The sequence below is a fragment of the Podarcis vaucheri genome, assembly GCF_965113315.1.
Source record: "Podarcis vaucheri genome assembly, chromosome: 3".
Lineage (NCBI taxonomy): Eukaryota > Metazoa > Chordata > Lepidosauria > Squamata > Lacertidae > Podarcis > Podarcis vaucheri.
Genome location: NC_138761.1, coordinates 7,795,217 through 7,808,721, shown reverse-complemented (window position 1 = coordinate 7,808,721; position 13,505 = coordinate 7,795,217).

Genomic DNA, 13,505 nt, shown 5'->3' with positions numbered 1-13,505 from the left:
AGATGAAATGTTTGAGGTATTGCAGTCCTGAGTCATTTAAAGGCATTTAAGGCTATATAGGTCAGCTTCCTCTCTTTTCTCTTTGGGACAACTCTGGGCACCCACTGCCACCTCTCTTGGTCTCCCGCCCACCCCAAAGAGAGGTGCCTCATTACGCCACCCCACAGGGGCCTGGGAAGAGGATGCTCCCAGCCCAAGTGTCCCAACGGAGACTGGCCAAAGGTGAACGTGAGGCCAGCACCTTACTCACCTTGGGAGGCAGCAGCGGGTGCCACCAGGCCTGTGTGGCAGAAAGGTTCCCCTTTGGCACCGGCCACTCAGCTACCAGGCAAGGACAAGAAAGGCCAGCGTGGCAACTGCCTGTCTGCCTTTTCCCAACAGCAAGGGCTGGCAGACGGGCTGGCTGCACTCCCTCACCCACTTGTGTACTCTGAGGTCACCTCTGCTCTTGACACCCAGCACCCCCTGGCCAATACTACCCAAGTATCACCCTCCGGAAACATCCATCCAAGTTGGACCAGAACCACTGCAAAGCAGTGCAACCCACCCCCAACTCAGACAGTCCCTTGAGAAGCATACCATGTTCAGTGGTATCAAAAGACCCTGAGAGGTTGAGGAGAATGAACAAGGACACATTTCCCCTGTCTCTCTCCTGACAGAGATCAGCATACAGGGAGTTTCTGTGCCAAAACCAGGTCTCAACTGCAATTGAAATGGATCTAGAAAATCACTTTCCTCCAAGAACATCTGGATCTGGTCCATGATCATCTACTCAAGAACATTGCATAATAAGGAGAGAGCAGCAACTAGCCAGTAATTACTTAGATCTTTTGAATCTAGGGAGGGCTTCTGAGCTTGTGGTCTTATCATTGCCTCCTTCAAGCAGGGAGGCAATATCCCCTCTCTAGAATAGAATCATAGAATCATAGAGTTGGAATAGGCCACAAGGGCCATCGAGTCAAACCCCCTGCCAAGCAGGAAATGAATAGGCATTAATCAGCTCCCTGGTTTCTCAATACAAGTCAATAGGATTGCCAAAGTTTTTCATTTCATGCATACAGGATGTGCTGGGTTGGTCCAGAATCTGGCACAATCTAAATTATAAACTGGGCCAGAAATCAGATCCGGTTAGAGGGTCTTTATTCTTACAGTAATGACAGCAACGAAGCTTTTCTCCACAATTTCCAATGTCTTCATAGCCACCAGGGCATTCCGTTGACACACAGTGCCCTGGCACATCGCCATACCTGCATGATTCTTCATCTGAAACATCAGTGAATCCTGTAGCAACAGAGCAGCAAATGGCCTTTAGCCGCCTATCCACTTACAAGAGAATTCAAGTAGAATGGTGGGTATGATAAAATCTAATAAATAACAATATCAGCAAAAAATATTTAAGAGAATGCAGAGAAAATCAGGTGGATGTTTTTTTTAAAAAAAACAAGCAAGCAAGCAAGCAAACACCTATTTTAAAAAGAAGAAATAGCAGAGATGGGTGCAACACAGAAGAACACATCAAAAAAGGAACATGGCAGACTCCTTCCACCTCCCTTCTTGTTGTACGCACACCCAACTTTAAGCTTTAACCCAACTTTAAACTTTAACCCCCATTTCCCCACAAACCTGCCACTGGTACCCAGTCTACTCAGGCCTCTGCCATGGTTCAAAATTGCATGACATGTGCATTTAACCTGTGTGGTTTCCATTGTAAGGGACAAGGTGAGGATGCTGTTGTGAGATGTCACAGGAAGTCACTTTATCCTGTGACACCATGTAAGAGCATTCGTACCAGTCCCTGACCTGCATGATGACTGGCCTTTGCCCAAGAAGAAAGATAGAGAGTTTAAAGCTTTTTTCACGCCAAGTAAGTCCAATCATACGCAGTGTGAAAAGAGCATTTAGATCTTGACCTTCCTTCCACGGCAATGCCTTTGCAGTGTGCCTGGTGTTTAGTTGAAAAAGATGTGGGTGGTGCTGTGGTCTAAACCACTGAGCCTCTTGGACTTCCGTACTGTAAGGTCTGCAGTTTGAATCCCCGCAGTGGGATGAGTTCCCACTGATCTGTCCCAGGTCCTGCCAACCCACCAGTTCACAAGCACACAAGTGCAAGTAGATACTGTATATGGGAATTGGAGATGTAGAACGGGGAAATGGGGAAAAAAGAGGAAGAGAATAAGCATTGGCCCCACACAGTGGTATTACTCATTCCAGTCCCATTTAGGACTCAAATAATTGCTTACCTGGATTGAGAATGAGTAGCAGAGCAAACACAATATAGAAAAAGTATATGGTCTTCATAGCTCCCAGGTCAAGGTGGATGCTCCTTGTATCCCAACCTGAAAGGAAATGAAGAGGCAGTGTGTTTTGGTGTGTCTTATACTCCTCTGGATATTAAAAAATCTCCCTAGGCATTATACATTAAATTATAAATTGCCTTCCTGTATGACTGCTCAAGAGACCATGGTACGCAACTGAGAGTAAACTGTGGCAGAGTACATTAATCTGGCAATGCCTTCATGGTTCACCCGGTTGGAAAAATGGTTTCAATGTGGCTCAGATCTTACTGATAACTGAGGTCCCTATCAAGCAGCACCAGTTTTCTGGTTCTTCCTTGCTGTTCAAGAAGTTCTGTACAGTACATTAAACTGACGATGCAGTCAAGATTCACTGGATTGGAAATATGGTTTCAATACCCCCAGAAGTACCTAGGGAACCATCATAGCCACTGTTCAAAGTCTCTTCCATCTCCTTTTAAAAATAATGTAAGCCATCAACTGTCTCTGTTTTCCTATCAGTCCTCTTTCTTCCACCCTCCTTTCCCATGTATTAAAAATTGCCAGTTGCAACCAGAACCAGGAATAAGCATGGAGACACAACTCAGTGGACTGAACCAGGGCCACATTTCACATACATGTTTTCCACAATATTACAGCCACTTTCTACAGAGAGAAAATTGTAACATCAAAGGTAGAGGCATGGGAGTCCACAGAAATTCATACAGAGAGAGAGAAAGTAAAACGTTGAAGGGGGCAGGCTTGTTTCTCTCACACAGAGAAATGTGGAAGATTGGGCATGTATATTTTGCCTTATATCTCAGGTTCTCCTAACCTAAGTATGGGGTGTTAGGGGAGGGATAGTACCTGTGGCAGGGGGATATATTGTTCTCCCCCTGTAGTAGTAGTTCAACATTTGATCCCCATCCTGCATTCAACTCTACATGTGGTTTCTAGAAGTTATGTATTGGCCAGCTAAACTAGGTGAGGGTAACTGATGGGTCTCAAATCCAAAGTAAATTAGGGACATGTCTGTCCCCTGCGAATGTAGGCAAGCTTCAAAGAATTGAGTGGACAAGACAATTACTGGGCCCAATAGCCAAGAAGGCAGTTTCTTCACATGTGACAGCTAGACTGGTTGCCGAGACCATATAGCACCAGTCCTAAAAGACCTACATTGGCCCCCAGTACGTTTCCAAGCACGATTCAAAGTGTTGGTGCTGACCTTTAAAGCCCTAATCGGCCTTGGCCCAGAATACCTGAAGGAGCATCTCCACCCCCATAGTTCAGCCTGGACACTGAGGTTCCGCTCCAAGGGCCTTCTGGCAGTTCCCTCACTGCACAAAGTGAGGTTATAGGGAAACAGGCAGAGAGCCTTCTTGGTATTGGCGCCTGCCCTGTGGAACGCCCTCCCATCAGATGTCAAGGAAATACTTTCTGATTTTTAGAAATAATAAAAAAATTCCTTCCTGTAGCACCTTAAAGACCAACTAAGTTAGTTCTTGGTATAAGCTTTCGTGTGCATGCACACTTCTCAGATACACATTTTAGAAGATTTTTAGAAGACATCAAAAGGCAGCCCTGTTTAGGGAAGTTATAAATTATTATTATTATTATTATTATTTTGAGGAAATGAGGGGCAGGTGGGGCTCATTAATCTGGGATGGGAGAAAATCTAGGAGAAGAAAAACTTTGAACTTCTACCTTCACTGCCTTGTGGCTATACTCATGGATGAAAATTGCTTCAGGAGTAATCCCCAAGGAATAATCCATATCTTCTGTCTTGCAAAACATCTACACAAATCCAGAGTGGAGTCCCAAGGCAGTCAAATGATGCCTTATAAACCTCTTTCTGGCACCCCCTGTGACCCAGCTGCTCCCAAATGGACAGCCTCAGTGATAACGCATAGTACAAAATATACAGTGCACTCCCTCTCTCTCCCTTCCTTTCTGCGGTTATTTATTTTATATTTTATATCTTTTCATTACTGCATAACCAATTTAAATCTATTTATTAATTTGTCCTGATATTTCCCCGTTAATTATTACTAACTGCATGTGTTTATATCAGGCCTGCTAATGTTGTGATTTGTTTACAGTGCATCTTCAAATAATCAATCATTTTCCCCCATTCTATTTCTAAAAATCTCTCTTTTCGATTTCATATTCTTCAACATAAAGTGCAGTCTCAAATCAGCATTGCCAGAACTCTGGGAACATTTCTCTGATTCTGCCCCAGAGATAGCATAGAAACAATCTCCTTCTGATTCATGTAGGTAGAAATGAAGATTTCCAGGCACAGTGTGTAACATATAGAAAGGGCCTATGAGGCTATGCGTAGGAATCGGAAGGGCCTTGGGGCACAGGTGGTTTTATCATCAACCTTTCGTGTTGAAGGTCAAGGTCAATTAATTTCGTTCGTCAATTTACCTTGTCTTAAGTAACCCAATGAAGCTTCCAAAGCCCTTTCCGAGCCTGCAGAGGAGAGGGTGTTGCGGGCAGGACCCTCCCACATTCGCGGGGGCTTCCCTTGCCCCCGCGAGAGTTGGGGAATCCCTGGGGTGTGCCTGCAACCCAGCCCGCCAATTGGCGGGCGGGGGAGGTGCGGTCTGACAATGATGATTTACAACCTGAAACTAGTAGTTCACTTAGTCCCATTAAGTCTGAGGAGTCTGACTTTCCTTCCGGACTGAGACGTTCAGATAGAAAGAGGCAGAAGCCACAACGTTTTGCAGATGAACATTTTAATACTGTGTATGCCAATAAGGCGGTTTTTGAGCCAAAAAGCTACAATGATGTTCAGAATTTACCTAAGCACCAAGCTGTAAATTGTTATAAAGCTATGAACTCTGAGATAGCTTCTTTAAAAGAGCATAACACTTGGTCTGTTGTACCACAAACCCCAGATATGAGACTTATTGATTCAAAATGGGTTTATAGAGTTAAAATGAATGACAAAAATGAAGTTGTAAGGTACAAGGCAAGACTAGTTGCTAAGGGCTTTCAACAAATTCCAGGCGAAGATTATGATTTGTGTTATTCACCAAGTGTAAGATATGAAACAGTTAAGCTTTTGTTAAAAGATGCTTCACAGTGTGGAAAAGCCCACTATGCAATGTTTCTCTGCTCGTAAGAGAGTGGTAATGTACCTTAAACATACCAAACATTATAGGTTGCAGTTTACATCACACATGAAAAACATGTACAAAGTATGCTTTATGTTTTTGTTTCACAATGATGAACCGCAGGGGAAATGTTGAATGGTTTCTTTAAATGTATAGGTTCATCATTGTTCCACTCCATGTGTATGTCTTTAAGGGGCCGGAGCAAGGGCCAGAGCAAGATAACGAGACCCAGCTTTACAGCTGTGAAACATAGCAGGTGCTGCTGAGTTGTATTTGATTAAGGCGTGTCAGCATTTGGGTAGAGTATATAAGGAGCAGCACCTAGCTCTCCCATTACCCTGGGGGATGGGTTGGTGGTTGGGTCATGTTGGTTTGTTGATGTATTTAGTGTAAATGGAGTTTTTGTTTTCCTTATTAAAACCTTTAAGTACTTTTTGAGTCCTTTCTTTTTAATGCATGATCTCCCCAGCAAGCTCTCTGCAGCGTTACTATACTGCAAAAAGCCAACACTTAAGGCCAGGCACACCCAGGGACCGCCCTCTTTTCCCCCTCGCCCAGCAGCTGAGCGGTTTTGCTTTTACAGCCAAGGAATTGTTCCAACTTTCCGATTTTCTTTTTGTGAGCAATTTTCCTAGCGTGCCTGATTGCAACAGTGCGAGGTGTAGACCGGCATTGTTTATGCTCCCCTTTTGGCCAGTCGCCCGTGCAGTTTTGCAAAAATCGCTGCGTGGCAGCGCGGTCCCGGCGGCCAGGGCCAGGAAGCACGGGGGTCTGGAGAGGAGCTTACCTGGTCTGTAGTGGCAGATTCGGTGCGGGCACAACGTCCATCGAAGGACAGTAGGGCAGAAGCAAGTATCTTCGGAGGTCTTGGATCGGGTGCCGCCAAAATAAAAGGGTAATGTGCGCGGGTAGCGACAGCTCTGTAACTGAGTCTACCGTCATTGGCGGGTCCTCTCTGTGCCTGTTGCTCTCTGTTATTGGGACCTTTCTTTATCCCTCCCCCCGCCAGCCTTTCCTGCACGGTCCTGCCAGTTGCGTCGGTTTAAGTTACAGCCTTAATTCAGGGACACTGGTCTGTAGCGCTTTGGGGGGGTCTCCTTTCCGTTGCCGGTTGCTAGAGAAGCCACCAGGCGTCACTGTTGCGACGCCACGTGGGGAAGGCAGGGAGGCCATTTTGAGTAAGGGCAGAGCAGCGACCCTTGCTCTCCTCCTGGTCGCCATTTTGGGGAAGCCACGTGTGAAGCAAGGGGCGGCCATTTTGTTTTAGGGAAAAGGGCCTGGCAACCGCATTTAAAAATTTCTAAATATCCTTGCCTTTGAATTGTTTTGCTGAAATTTATCTCCTGTGGTTCTAGGCTGCGTTATACTTGTGATACTTGGTAGCGCGCCTCTAAGCCACCAGCGGGGGAACCCCCTGCCAGCGCGGTTCACTGTGATTGAGCAGCCTCATATTCAAGCACGCCTAACTGCTAATCAGTACTAATCTCTAAGGAAATAACAAATTTGCATTGCATCGATTTTGCTGCTTCTGCTTATTTTATCGTTTGGGGACAACAAACTTTATTTTAGTCACGTTGTTTGGAACTAGGTTCCCGTCTTCTGCAGAGGGTTTAAGCGTACTCCCGGCGAACACTGCCATCTAGTGGCAGGAGGTTTATCGCAGCACCGCTGGTGAAGTGTCTGTGGGCGTGTCTCATTACCTGGATGATTTTATCTTAGTGGCCAATAGTAGGCAGGGCTGCTCCGCCCTCCTGGGGGCTTTCACAGCCCTGTCAGAGGAACTAGGGGTACCCCTGGCTGCTGAAAAAACAGAGGGCCCAGCCACTTCCTTGGTTTATTTAGGCATTGAATTGGATACAGTTGCGCAAACGTCTCGGCTGCCCAAGGAGAAGCTGTCCGCCCTTAGAACGGTGATCCAGCAGCTTCTGCCCCTTAGGAAGATCACCCTTAGACAGATCCAATCCCTGCTTGGCCACCTAAACTTTGCTTGTAGGGTAGTGGCGCCAGGTCGCCCCTTTTGCAGCCGCCTTGCTAGGTTGGCCGCGGGACTTAGGGCTCCCCAGCATAGAGTCCGTCTTTCCAAGGAAGTTAAGGCGGATATGGGTATGTGGCTGCAATTCCTTGACAAGTACAACGGCATATCCTTATGGCAGGATTCTTTGTCTCAAAAGGCCGACTTTCAAGTACAGTCAGACGCTGCCGGATCGCTGGGCTTTGGGGTTTATTTCCGGGGACAATGGTGCGCCCAAAGGTGGCCCCCAGAGTGGCAGGGCCAGCCCATCACACGGGATCTCACATTCTTGGAATTCTTCCCGATCGTGGTAGCAGTACATCTTTGGGCAGGGCAGTTCCGCAATCATAGGGTTTGTTTCAATACAGATAATCAAGCTGTAGTAGCGGTTCTTTCTAGACAGTCTGCGCGTTCCAGCAGGGTAGGGAATCTCCTGAGGTCCTTTGTCCTTCTGTGTTTAGAGCATAACATATACTTTTCGGCCAAATTCGTACCTGGCATTAACAATGACATCGCGGATGCTTTATCTCGCTTTCAGATGGAGCGCTTCTGCTCGTTAGCGCCAGATGCGGAGCAATCATTGATGCCTTTCCTGGAGCATCTCTGGAGGAGTATTGGGAGCAAGAAGTGATGAAAGGGTTATCCGGTGCCGTGGCCCCTTCCACAATGAGATCATATAAGAAGGCCTGGGCCGACTTCTTAAAATTTCACAGCAGCAAGCCCAACACAGGGCTGTATTCCATTCCCTCAACGAGGGAGGTCCTCTGCTACTTGGCTCACCTGAGGGAATTGGGCAGGGCCCCTAAAACACTCAATATTCAGTCCGCGGGGATTTCATATTTTTGCAAGGCCTTTTTCACCACAGACCCCTGTTCAGCCTTTATCGTCCGTAAGACTCTTGAGGGCTGGCGTCAGCAGCACCCCCCCCCCCAGTGTGGACAGGAGGAGGCCCATAACATTTGACATTTTGACCCAGATTCAGAAGAAGTTACGTTCAATATGTTGGTCAAAATATGAAGCGCGCCTTTTCTCGGCCGCCTATCCCATCGCATTCTTCGGTGCCCTGCGCATTGGGGAGGTAGTCTGCGAACGCGGGACACCTCACTCTCAGAGAGGCATACTATTAAGTGATCTATCCCTGTCCGAGTCCGAGCTAATTGTCTGGGTGTGGAGCTCTAAGACAGACCAGCTTGGTAAGGGGGCTCTCCTACGGTTATCGGCCGTGCAGGGTAGTGGACCCTGTCCCATAAGAGATACGAGGTGTTTCCTCTATTTGAGACCCAATGGCCCTGGCCCATTTCTTATACATGCGGACGGGTCACTCTTGGCCAGACATTAGTTCACGCGCGTGCTGTGCGCTGCACTAGCAGCTTGCGGATTTCCCACGGCGGAATTTGCTGCCCACTCCTTTCGGATCGGGGCCACTACCACCGCAGTGCACTTAGGGCTCTCCACTGAGAGGATAAAGGATCTTGGGAGGTGAAAATCTAATGTGTACAGAGCTTACGTCAGAAAGAACCTATGACTTGCAGCGGTAATCCTGACCTTTGTTTTTTTTCTTTTCCGTCTATTTTCCTTTCAGAATCCAAGAAGGTGCGCATCTGGTTGGTGGGCCACAGCATAGTGTATTGGGCCAAGAACCGTGCTATGAGTTCCGGAATGGGGCATAATTTGAACCTGCCTTCGAACGTTGAGCTGGCTTGGATTGCGCATAGAGGGATGCGCTGGAGCGAATTCAAACCAGTTGTGATGGCGAGAGTGGCCGCTGAGGGGCTGCCCGACGCATTAATAATTCAGTTAGTGGGAAATGATTTGGCGTACCACAAAGCTATCGATTTGAGATGGAGCATTTTTGACGATTTTACTGATTTGATGGCAGTTTATCCAAGCATTACCATCTTGTGGTCCTTGCTGCTCGAGAGGAGGACATGGAGGGATTGTTTGAACCCGGCGGGAATCAATAAAGCAAGAAAGGTCTTGGAGCGGGCTGTGGAGCATAGAGTGGCAGATCTGGGCGGGTGCGTCATAGGTCACCCAGGCATCCAGTACAGCAATGAGGCCCTCTACAGATGGGATGGCGTGCATCTGTCAGATGCAGGAAATCAAGAGATAAAAGGAACAACTGGCAATTTTGGCCTTGGAGATCAAAACGAAGCAGGGCAAAGGCTAATAGAGTTCTGTCAAGAGAACAAGCTGGTCATCACAAACACGCTTTTCCAACAACAAAGGAGACGACTCTACACATGGAGATCACCAGATGGGCAGCATCGAAATCAGATTGATTCTATTCTCTGCAGCCAAAGATGGAGAAGCTCTATACAGTAAGCAAAAACAAGACCTGGAGCTGACTGTGGCTCAGATCATCAGCTTCTTATAGCAAAATTCAAGCTTAACTTGACTATGCAAAAGCCTTTGACTGTGTCGACCACAGCAAACTATGGCAAGTTCTTAAAGAAATGGGAGTGCCTGATCACCTCATCTGTCTCCTGAGAAATCTCTATGTGGGACAAGAAGCTACAGTTAGAACTGGATATGGAACAACTGATTGGTTCAACATTGGGAAAGGAGTACGACAAGGCTGTATATTGTCTCCCTGCTTATTTAATTTATATGCAGAATTCATCATGCGAAAGGCTGGGCTGGATGAATCCCAAGCCGGAATTAAGATTGCCGGAAGAAATATCAACAACCTCAGATATGCAGATGACACAACCTTGATGGCAGAAAGTGAGGAGGAATTAAAGAACCTTTTATTGAGGGTAAAACAGGAGAGTGCAAAATATGGTCTGAAGCTCAACATCAAAAAAACAAAGATCATGTCCACTGGTCCCATCACCTCCTGGCAAATAGAAGGGGAAGAAATGGAGGCAGTGAGAGATTTTACTTTCTTGGGCTCCATGATCACTGCAGATGGTGACAGCAGCCACAAAATTAAAAGACGCCTGCTCCTTGGGAGGAAGGCGATGGCAAACCTAGACAGCGTCTTAAAAAGCAGAGACATCAGCTTGCCAACAAAGGTCCGTATAGTAAAAGCTATGGTTTTCCCAGTAGTGATGTATGGAAGTGAAAGGAAGAAATTTTCTGTTTTATTATTATTAACAGCTTGAACCGGACTTACAAAACAGTTGCAAGTCAACTTGGTTCTCTACCTGCCACGGATCTGATGGTGGAGAAGATTTGTTCTGTGATTCTCAAGGAGAGAGACTGACTTGCTGCAATAGCTGTTGCTGATGGGGGGGGGAGAAGCACGGAGTTCAAGCACCCCCACTGCTATTGCTGGAGAAGAGCAACGTTGTTCGTTGTTACAATTGTGGTCAGCCTGGGCATATTCAGAAGAACTGTAAAAAGCCACGTCAGCAGAAAGGAGCAAAAGGGGCGCTGCAAAGCCTGAGGCTTCAGGCAAAGGTCGCGCCATGTCGCAGGCAAGACCAGCAAAGGCTTTGATATCACTGAAAGCCTCTTCATTGGTTGAAAATGCATTTATTCTCGACACCGGAAGCACCCAGCACCTCACATCACACAGGGAATTGTTTTCTACATTTGAGAAGCAACGCTTCACTGTGAAATAGGCCAATGGTCAAGAGATCGATGCGACCGGAATCAGGACTGTGTACTTGGAAAGTCTGAACTTGACTATAAATAATGTTTATTATGTTCCTGATTTGAAGTTCAATTTGCTGAGTGTTTCTCAGATGACAAAGAAAGGACTGGTGTTGTCCTATGATAAGGAGAGTTGCAAAATTTTAAAGACGGAGAACTGTATCTTTCTGCCAGAGAGAAAGATGGACTGTACCTATTGATTTTTTATGAGTCTGATTACAAAATGTGCACTGCATGTGAATCTAAAATGTTTTCTCTTGCAGGTGTATCGAAAGGAGCCAAGGATAAGAAGGCAACAAAGATTACCAGTGTTTTTCAGCAAGTGTATGCTGATGTAATTGGTCCTCTAGCGCCATCTAGAGGCAATGCTAAATACTATCTTCTATTTGCTGATGATCACTACTCTCAATATGTATGGATTTACATATTGCAATCACCAGAAGAAACCTTAGCAAGGTTTAAAGAGTTTTGTGATAAGGTTAAAACTGTTCATGATGCTAATATTGATTATCTTTTCACAGATGAAAAGCCAATTTTTCTTTCACAGGATTTTCAGGATTTCCTCAAGAAACAAGGGATAGAGCATAAAATTGCTGTCTCTGAAGCTTCATGGAACCAGTGTGTGTGTGTGTAAAGGTGAACAAAGAGTTGCAGAATGGCATGAAGGCACAATTGCTGAGTTCACACTTGCCACATGAGTTCTGGGCTGAATCCTTATCCTCTTTCTGCTACACTTGGGTGAGAAAGGTTTCAAAATGTATGGAAAGTTCTCCTTTTGAGAAGCTCTTCCACAGGAAACCTTCTGTAAAACACCTTGGATCTCATGTGCAAGCGGAAACTCCAAAAGGGGTTAAGAATGCAAAAGGCATTTTTGTGAGTTATGAAAAGGGTCTCTGCAGAGTAATTTTGTCTGAATCAGGTTAGGTGATTCTCACAAAGTTTCTAGAGAGCACACCTAGACAAGAGAGAGAGGTTATTCATACATTTCCCACTGATGACAGTTCAGATGAATATTTTGATACTGAAAGTGACACAGAGAGTTCAGAGAGTTCTGCTGACACAGTCATTGAGATAGGTTCACACACAATGTCTAGACCTTCACAGGTTAAGGCTGAACTAGAATTGAAAGAACCATTGTTTACTGTTGGGCATGGTTCTCCAAAAGGTCCAGAGGATGAACCAGTCAGCAAGGAGGATTTGCACTTCATTCGCAGATCTGAGAGAGTCACAAAGGGCGTACCACCCAAGAGGTATTCTCAAGAGTTTGCTAACTCTTTTTTTTTAAAAAAATGATATTAATTAGAAGTTTTAAAAATTGCAGAATAAAAAGAAAACAACAAAAAAATTAACAAGACATACATTACAATACATTAAAAAAGGGGAAAAGAAGAAAATAGAAGAAAAAAACACATAAAAACCAATACAACAATACAGCAATAAAGAACAATAACATTAAAACACACATCCAATATTCCATATCTTTATCTTTCCTTTACTTATTTCATCGACCTCCTCACACTTCCCTTTTTGTATTCTAGTTTAATTGTTTCAGCAAATTCTTTCCATCTTTGTCAATTTTTCTTGAGTAATTTATCTTAACGGTCTTAACCTATTAATTAACTCAGCAAATCCTTTCCATCTTTCACTATATTCTGTCATTCAATTTACCTTAATTTATTTTAATTTTAACCTTATCTTGCCATAAAATACCTGTCACGGGAAATGGGGATTGCTTGTGTGTAAACCTCCAGCGGTTCCAAACTGCTTAGAAGTTGGTGGTGTCTTTCCCTGACTGAGCAGCCTTGGTGCTGCTGCCGCTCAGTCGCTGGACGAATCCGTGAGTGGGTGTTTCCTAAATTTCCTCCAACATAAAAGCTCCTTGACTGACACCCTTCGCCTCGCCTCTCTGCGTGTAACCCTTCTGCGCAGAGTAGGCATGCCCAGAGGTGCCCCTCCACTCTCTTCACTACCTTCAGTGCCAGCATCCCGGAGCCTCTCCTCCGAGGTGCTTCCTCCTTCTTCCTTCTTCCTGGTGTCACCAGAACATTCTTCCCCAGATGACCTTCTCTCTCTACCCTTACTCGTCCCTTCTTCCGCAGAATCGGGAAGCACCTCCTCTCCCCTCTGCTCCGATGTCAGTTCCCTGACATCCACCTCCTCCCAGGGCCCTCCTCTCCCCCCGTCCTTCCCTCTGACAGTGACGCAGGTAACCCTCGGAAAGAACTCTCCTCTACATCTGACGATTCAAACACCCCTCTCCATTTGCTGCTGTCTCTCCCCTCTTCCCAATCGGATTCTTCTTCTGGCCAACCCCCTACCTCCTCTTCGGAAGCTGGAAAACCCTCAAAACCTTCCTCCTCATCGGTGGTGCCAAATTGCTCCCTCCAAAATCTCTCTGGTGGTTTGGGCTTCCTCGGATACCTGCTATGAAACTCCTCCTGCAGATACTCATCCCTCATTTCTTCTGTTGGGACCCATGCGTTTTCCTCATCTGGC